Raw genomic sequence first — 9,617 nt, forward strand, 5'->3', positions numbered from 1 at the left:
GATGCCGTGGCTAGCAAAAATCTTTTCCTTATTATTATTATTTTAATAAAACCACTTACTATACAGCATTTCGTGGCCTCAGTCAGCGCGATTTCTAAGGGTAACTTCGCGTGTGTAGTCATAGGTTGGCACGCTCGTTAATATATTCGCTCTGCGTTTGCTGGAGGACAAAATTTCATGCTTGTTTTTGGTCATTTCAGACAAATAATGGCCCATTCTATCACTTACAGTAACCAGGTTAGCCGATCAAAGCGCACACGATAAGTTTTGGGACAGTATCCGTGACGTCATGTTCGTGATATGATGCCATAGTTGAGCCTAAACTGTCGGCTTCCGGGTTTCTGCTGTTCAGAATAATTCTACTAGGAACTTGAAAAGCAGTTTTTAAAGCGAAAGCTTAATTTACTGGCCGCGAACTTGCGACTTCGCCGTGGCGGTGCTCCGAGGAGGCACATGACGTCACAACGCGCGCCTCGCCACGGAGCCGAACCGGTCTGGCCGGGCCCGCGGTGGCTGGCGCACTCGGCGCGAATTAGAGACTTGCTCCAAGTCTGCCAGTGCGGTCAGAGTGCGCCGAAGTCGCCGAACGCGTCGGCGGTCAAGCGCAGTTGAAGAGGCCGGGTCTCGCTTTGGCCGACGTGACGTCGCCGTGCAGTGCGCGCGCTCGCGTTGCGCTGGAAAGCCTGCGCTTAACCGCTAACCAACGTATTCAGTGGCGGCATCTATGGGAGCCACTGACACCCCCCGCACACTCACTGAATAAAAAAAAACAGTGCCGAGGCTAGGAATCGAACTAAGGCATTTGGCGTTTGAGGCGGAGACGCTACCATTCCAACACGACGGCTTTTTTTGTCTTTATTGCCTGTTTTAGCAGTTTACAACAGATCACAAACATGTTCTGCGTTGCACTCTCAAACATCAACAGCAGACATGCGTTTCACTCACGTGAGAAAATCAAAACTGTGGCTCAGTGGTTAGGGCGCTCGACTACTGATCCGGAGTTCCCGGGTTCGAACCCGACCGCGGCGGCTGCGTTTTTATGGAGGAAAAACGCTAAGGCGCCCGTGTGCTGTGCGATGTCAGTGCACGTTAAAGATCCCCAGGTGGTCGAAATTATTCCGGAGCCCTCCACTACGGCACCTATTCGTTCCTATCTTCTTTCACTCCCTCCTTTATCCCTTCCCTTACGGCGCGGTTCAGGTGTCCAACGATATATGAGAAAGATACTGCGCCATTTCCTTTCCCCAAAAAACCAATTATTATTAATTATTGCAAGGAACACAACTCTCCCATCAACTCGATAACTTCATCTCCAAAACACAGCTCCTTGTACACTTCACGCAGTTTAAATGTGTTTTCTTTGAAGTAATCTCGGACAGACTGCGCAACTTCATCGCAGTGTCGTACAGCCATTCTGCTTCGCCAAATGCTCTGCAGACCAAAAAGGAAAATTACATCGTATTTATAAAGATCCGGCTCAACGTCCAGGAATCGTATCACATACGGCGCCAAGGGTAAGTCTTTCTTTATTGTGCACTGGAGCACGTCCCAAAATAGCAGCGCATCCCAGCAATAAAAAAAGACGTGTTCTATTGACTCTGGTTTGTGACACAACAAGCAGTCAGCACCCCATGGTAAAAACAATCCCTTCTCCTCCATCCATGTTTTAACTGGCAACGTACCAGTGTGCAGCTTGAAGACAAACGACTTCACACCCGCTGGCACCACCATTTTCCTTACTCTTTTTAAAACATTTCCTCCTTGGCCTCTACTATACAGAGATCGATATATTGGCTCGTGGAAGACACAGTCAAGCAAATCTTTTAGCAATTTCTTACGCATGACATTTGAAAGGTATTCCAAGCTGAACCGAGCATTTAGAAACCGGAAAGCAAATATCACTTCTTTCAAAAATCTACTTACACTGTATCGCATCCCGTCTACAGTGGAAATAACATAGTTTGGCAAAGCCGAAGGAAGCCTCACTTGAATAAAAGTCCGCAGGGAAGGTTGCATTGATCTTGAAGAAACATAAATCTTGACACCACCTGCCTCAGGTACAAGTGTGGAAAGGAAAGACCCCCTTTTCTCAAACGCAGAAATAAATTATCACGTTTAGTCCTCTCCCATGAGGACTGCCAAACAAAATCTGCGAAGAGACGATGAAACTTTTGAATGCTAAGTCGCGAGCACGAAAGGACCTGCAACAAATAACGCAGTTTTGAAAACAGGTATACACTACATATGTTTGCGCGCTCGAAAACGGACAGTTCCTTTCCCGACCATTTCTGTGTACGCGTGGACAGTTCTTGAATTTTCTCCTTCCAAAAGTCATCGTTATTTCGATCGATACTTGTCAAGAGGAACACCTAGGTATTTGGAAGGGACATGTGACCATTTTACACTTGCATGAAACAAAGGCGCTGATGTCCAGTTTCCATGCCAAAGGCCCGCACATTTTTACAGATTAACAAGTGAACGGTATTGGTTGCATCACAAAACCTGCGAACAACCGACATCGCATGTTCTATCCTGCTGTGGTCGCTACAAAAAAAATTTCACACGCTTCTAGTTCAAAACCACGAATAGAGCTGTTATTTATTACATTCCGGAAAAATGGCTCTAGGCACAGAGCGAAAAGTAGCGGTGACAATGGGCAGCCTTGCCGCAAGGATGCTCTCACGGCTGTTATGTCTGTGAGTTCTTGGTTAACGACCAGATTCGTGGTACAGTTACTATAAGGCATTTTAACCCCTTTTAAGATAACTTCCCCAACACAGACATGTTCGAGAATTTTAAAAAGAACGTCATGATATACACGGTCAAAGGCTTTCTCTAAATCAATCTGCAACATTGCGACTCGCCTATAGAGTCAACGTCACAGCATTCCAGTATACTCCGAGTGACATAAACATTCGTAAAAATGGTCCGCCCTTGAATTCCACATGTCTGGTGGGGGGCAACCAAGGTGCCCATAACTGACTGTAAACGTTTGGCTAATGCTTTCATAAAAATTTTATGATCGACATTAGTAAGCGTTGTGGGCCGATAACCAGTAACTTGCTTAAGCTTAGCAGGATTGTCAGTTTTCGGTATAAGTACTGTATGCGCACGAGAAGGCGGCGGTGGTAAAATACGAATTCAAAATGACTCTTCATAAACGCGTTGTAAAATGAGAGCGGTTTCGCGCTTGAACGCCTTATAAAATTCCGCTGTTATCCCATCAGGACCTGGCGATTTCCCCAAGTGCAACTCATCAATAGCGTACTCCAATTTCGTTGTTGATAAGTCGGCAGACAGGATGTCAGTGTCTTCACTGGTCAGTTAGGGTAATAGATTTAAAAATTCAGCCTGAAAGGCCTGTACATCCGCCGATTTTGGAAGCGAACAAATCACGGTAATACTTACTGAAAGCCTCCCTTATCACCTTCAGATCATCCGTCAGTGCACCATCCGTCAGAGTGCAATGTTATATAACATTGCACTCGTAACCTCATTCGGCATTTCTAGCTTTATTGTCAAAGAAAGTAAGGCACTCTAAAATCAGTGTCACTCATGAGCGAAAGAGCACATGTACGACTTACACGACATATGCAGCGCGGAAATTAGACCTCTCTTTTCTCGCTGAAACCCCGACCCTTTCGCGCTGCAATCAAGAATACACTTAGGAAAGCTGTGAGTTCCCTCAGTGCCCGCGTCCTGTTGCCCATTTCTTTTTTCTTTGCTTAGCAGTACTGACGCATCCTCATTGACACATAGCAGCTAGTGTAAAAACTGAACCATGATTAAATGTCTCCTTGTGGGCAAGGGAAGGAAAAACTGCAGCTTTCGTCAGCGCACGACGATGTATCTCCTCCGAAGCAATGGAACTCGTGATTCAGCCGTCAAAAAGAGATTTTAGAAAAAATTGAGCAGCAAATAGGAGTAAAAAAAGAATAAGGATAAAAAAAATGACACCGAACGCACGGCGACTTCGGCTTCGCCGCAGCGGTCCTGCGCCATGCGCTGCAGCAATAATAATAATAATAATTGGTTTTTGGGCGGGAAAGGAAATGGCGCAGTATCTGTCTCATATATCGTTGGACACCTGAACCGCGTCGTAAGGGAAGGGATAAAGGAGGGAGTGAAAGAAGAAAGGAAGAGAGAGGTGCCGTAGTGGAGGGCTCCGGAATAATTTCGACCACCTGGGGATCTTTAACGTGCACTGACATCGCACAGCACACGGGCGCCTTAGCGTTTTTCCTCCATAAAAACGCAGCCGCCGCGGTCGGGTTCGAACCCGGGAACTCCGGATCAGTAGTCGAGCGCCCTAACCACTGAGCCACCGCGGCGGGTCCTGCAGCAACCCACCCGCACAAAACTATATGAATAGCTCGGCTGAGTGGCGTCTACGATCCTTGTCGACACGACTGGAGGAGACGGGATTGGCGGTGCTGTCAAGTGGTCAGCTTTGATGCGCTCAGCTTTTGGAAAGTATACGCGGCCGATGGCAGACCCAAGAGCTAGTAGGTAAAATGTTCGGCGACATTTCAAACAAGTAGTTGAGGCCGCGCGATGTGGTATCCGAGGAGGATGATTCCTGCGGGCCCTCCTCTGTAGACGGCTCTTGATTCGCCGCATCCTCTTGAGGACCTTCGAGTGGCTCGTGGAGGCACCGGAATATCGTGCCTCTCAGCAGGCATTTTCCGTTCCTTCCTGACTTTCGACAGGTGTGCAGAGCAGTCAGGGAACATTTTTTGGCACCGCGTCTTTCGCAAGACACGCTTGCCGCGGTGTACGTACGAGTATACATGGCTTCCCACGTTTTAGACACGAGATGATTCTCGAAATTCTTCTCACATAAATAGTCAGAAGGCTGCAGCAAAAGATCCTTACGTGGGAGGGCATTTCTCCACAGCTTCGTCCTTTGGGGCCGAAAACAGCGACAACTAACTTTTCTTTGCACGACTTGTAGCCTGTCGTGCATCGCGGAGCAACGCACTTTCGTCCCATTGTCGAAGCACTGAAGCACTGGCGACAGTACCGTACACCACCAGAATCAAAATACATTCATTTTTCAGTCAGAGAACAGCAATAGAAACCGAATTGGAAGTACGCGTGCCGAAGAAAACTTACGTTCAACGGCGCGTTCACTGCAAGCAGACGACGACAACATAAACGGCGGGAGGGATGGATGGATGGATGGATGGATGGATGGATGGATGGATGGATGGATGGATGGATGGATGGATGGATGGATGGATGGATGGATGGATGGATGGATGGAAGGATGGATGGATGGATGGATGGATGGATGGATGGATGGATGGATGGATGGATGGATGGATGGATGGATGGATGGATGGATGGATGGATGGATGGATGGATGGATGGATGGATGGATGGATGGATGGATACGGCTGAACCCTTTACATCGGGTGGTGGCTCAAGCCACCTAGCCATGTCTTGTGAAATTTTACTCCTGTCTTGCTTTTAGCCACCAATCAGATAACCTTCGCTTGGTTACTTCTAACCACTTAAAATCCACTTTCCCCTCACTATCCCTAAACCCCAATGCCTTGGGTAAGTCAGCCCCGCTGCCTTCCACTGTAGGGTGAAGCCCTTTACAGAAAAGTATCAAGTGTTCAGCCGTTTCCTCCTCCTCTCCGCACGCAATGCACAAAGTGTCTATCTCCTGGTACCTGGCCTCAAACAGCAAAGAACTTCCCCTACAATTATCATAGATATTTTCTTTGACAATTTCCTGTTTAAAGGTCCGGTATGTTTCCAGTGCCGATTTCGTTTGTGTGCCGCCATCTGTCCGCAGGCAGCGAAACTGCGAGAGTTTTCGCGCAAAGTTCACAGCACAGGACAAGCGGCGCCGCCGGCACACCTGTCTATTACACCGTGATCAAAACCTACCCACCGGATTGTGAGCAAACTGTGTACGGCGGCATGTGGCAATTTAGATAATTATTTGTCACGATAGGTTGCTCGGGAAGAGAAACCTAGGTCGTAAAGCGGCACCGGTTGCAGCTCCTGCCATCGCAGGGCAGTGGCGCATCGCTTAACCGCTGCACCACTGCGCCAGGAGGGGCATGAGGTCTCCCAGAGACCTGTGAATGCAAAGCTGAGAATAACCAATTCCGCGTGTATCGGCATTACTCCATTAACGATATCGCGTCACACCCATAAGGCGGAGATTAATGGCGCGTTACTTGGGCATTCGGCGGCGAGAGCGAGCGGATCCCGCCGCCGCGGCAGAGATTCCGCCAAAATACCCAGCGGAAAGCTCGTTCGTTCCAGGAGCGATTTCTGCCGCCAGAAAAGTTCCGCCGATCTCCATCGAACACTAGAACGGCATAGAAGAAGTGGCCATAGCCTCCTCTATATGAAGTGGCATTCTTGTGGAGACAAACAGGGCGGCGCCCTTTTAATCAGGACCCCTCGCTTCGGACTGAATTCGTCGTTGTTACTCCCTTTTTCAGTGCGTTCACTGGCCATAAACGGGGCGTTGCTCTTTGGCTTCGTCTCATATTGCCTATAACAGAACGTATGAGTGATAAATGTACTTTTGTTTTTCATTTACAGTGACGATTCTGTCGCTTCTAGGCTTAAACGAAGAGTCGATTTGCTGGCAAAAACGGTTCCCGTCCTAACAACCAGATGGCGCCACTACGCTGAGCTTATCGTTGCGTAAGGCAGAAACTTGGGCTAGTTGGATATTGTTTGAACTCATATTTTCTAGCGCTTAGTGAACACGAGGGACAAGAACACAAATACACAGGACGTACGCTAGCGTCCTGTGTGCGTCCTGTGTATTTGTGTTCTTGTCCCTTGTGTTCACTAAGCGCTAGAAAATATGAGTTCGAACATTATCGTTGCGTCCCCATTTGCATACCCTGAAGTAAAAATTCAAATGTAAGAAACGACTGGTGTTACGCCCCGGACAATGCCCGTGTTTAGCGTACGTCAAGGTGCATACGCTTATGGTACGTATATATATATACAGTGTCGATTAATCGCTTTTCTTACCATATACCTGTGTTCGCCGCGGGCTGACGACACGCAGACGGCGAGCAGCGACGAGCAGACTGACCTATTATCTAGCTTTTATGCATGCATTGTTGCAATTCATGTTTTAATTACCTTGGGCTTCAGTTTACATGTCAAAAAATTTGCGGCTAGGTTTTACTGAAGCATAGGTGGGCTCGAGCCAATGCTTGCTATACTCCGGGACAGCTTTTTGTGGCTAGGCAGGCAAGGATAGGGACGGGGATTTGTTCCATTGTCATGGGGAGTGGCCTATCTCAGCTTTGGCCAGCCTGCACTATCCCCCCCCCCCCCCCCCAGTTCGTGGACAAAGGTGCGCCTCCTTCCCTTTCCTGCCTACTTTGGCTGCATACCCACAAAAAGCTGTCTGCGAGTATAGCTAGTTCTGCTGCACGCTTTGTAAAATAGTTTATGCCATTAAATATGACAGCATATCTTGGCAACTTTGTGCTACCTTAGCAGGGACGTGCCAGCGTGGTTCTGTAAAGAATCAGCTGGAAGCGCTTGGGATACCTCATGTATGTGGTGGGAGAGGTAAGGCTACTTTTGCGTCATGTACTTAGCATGGCAGTAAAAACGGCTGCCTTGGAAAAGGCGCCTGTCTGCCGTACAAAGTCTGCACACGTTACAGAACCATCAATGGTCTAAATTAATCCAGAGCCTTCCACTGCGGGGTCCCAAAGCGACACAATTCGCAGTTTTACTATCAGCCTTGCTGTAGGATGTGCCCCCTTCCAATGATATGCCTGTTCAGAACCAGTCAGTCACCTTGTTAAGGTTGTTCATATAAGTTTAGTCCACTCAGACATTTTTTTATAGCTCAAGCCTTAACACATGGATGGACCAACAGAAGTTCATCTTGCCGCAAGGCAGGGAGTGCCAGGCACCATAGCGGATAGTGCCCAGAAAGCGTAGTCTGTTGTGAGGTTTTGTATGTGTGCAAGTGCATGCAGATACTGTGTAATGAACTGCCCCAGATGCTCTTGATGTGTACAACAGGCTATACCTAAACAAAACTGGAGTGCTCAGACAGCTTTGGTTTGCATATACGCATCGTAAAAAATAATCTGTCAGCTTTGGTTTGTACATCTGCTTTGGTTTTCCGAGTGGCAGGGTTCTGAGCAGCTTGTTCAATGCGCATTCAGTTGCGTAGAACCAAGTTTTCTGTTTCACTGCTTAACATTCTAGCCTTGTTGCCTTGAGTGTGGCACAATGCCTGATATAAATTTGCACAACCTTACTTCCACATTCCTCTAGTCAATATTTTATGCTTCTCTGCCAAAATAACAATGAAGAAGAATGGTCTTCTAATAGAAACAGCCAGCCAGCGCTTTACTGTTCAGCACCTTGTGCAGATGCAAAAAGTGTCAGTTTATGGATTTTCTCGCAATGAAATGTACTCATATCAAATCTGTCTTAACACGAACTACAACATATATCGATTTGTGAACATCCTCATGAGCTTCTTGTAATCATTTCTGTAATTTCTCCCAAATTCAATGTCCTGCAGCTGTTTTTTCATGTTGTCAGTTTATTTCTGCGGGTTACAAAGCATTAGAACCTGTGGGCCTGGTAGTGAATGAAATTATATGATATGCTAGAATGTTTTCCATTGTCTCAAAAGCCTTGCAATATGAGTTGCAACATCATAAATATGTCAGAAGCTCAGTTCCCGAAGCAGTGAGAGCCTGTAAATATATGAAATTAGCTGTGAATGCAAATAAAAAAGCACACTGAAATTAAGTTGGGTGAATTATGTGAGAAGCATTAATTTACTATAAATCAGAAGGCTATATCTGTTCATAATCATATTTAATCGGTTAATTCAGTCATATTGGGTGTGGAGTACATGTTTGCATCGCTGCGCTAAATTTAATGGTAGCACCTTTGCACTGAGATCACTATAGTGGTGTGTTTCATAATAAACATAATTTTTTTTCTCTTAATCTTCAGGCATTGTGGCTACACACAGCTGGATTCAAGCTGCCATTAAGACAATTAAATATATTTCACTTTCTAGGAAAATATGCACGCTATGACACAAGGGGCCTCCAGCATGACTCAACCACTGCTTTCGTCTGCCAATAAAGCAGAGGGTGCTCCTGGGCAAATATGAGCGCTTTTTTCTTCTTTCAATACATGCTTGCTCTTCATGCTTGGCAAGAACACGAATCGCGTAATTATGTGCATGCTCCTATCTACTATCGCGCTCAAAATTAAGAGACCCCTGTGAGCGCGTATCGAACTGTGCCGAACCGCATGCGGGTGCCGCCTGACGAAGCAGTCCTGTTGGCGAGACCGACGCCCGTATGCAATTTAATTGGCACGTTTCACCATACACTTGTGGTGGTCTCTTAATTTTGCTCACGATAGTATGTGCAAACATTTAGCATCACTATAAAGACATATTAGGTAACAAATTTCTTTCTGGATGCTTCCTTCCTTAGACATCATCACCGAAATGGTGCACCGACCACACTAGGAAACAGTGAACAAAAGCATGCCAGAGCTGGTATGAGCCGGCCGAGTCACGGTCACGCCAGATGAGAACACACTACACCACGTCACAGAACCCATGTCTGAAA

This window comes from Amblyomma americanum, chromosome 2 (genome assembly GCF_052857255.1).
Source record: "Amblyomma americanum isolate KBUSLIRL-KWMA chromosome 2, ASM5285725v1, whole genome shotgun sequence".
Taxonomy (NCBI): Eukaryota; Metazoa; Arthropoda; class Arachnida; order Ixodida; family Ixodidae; genus Amblyomma; species Amblyomma americanum.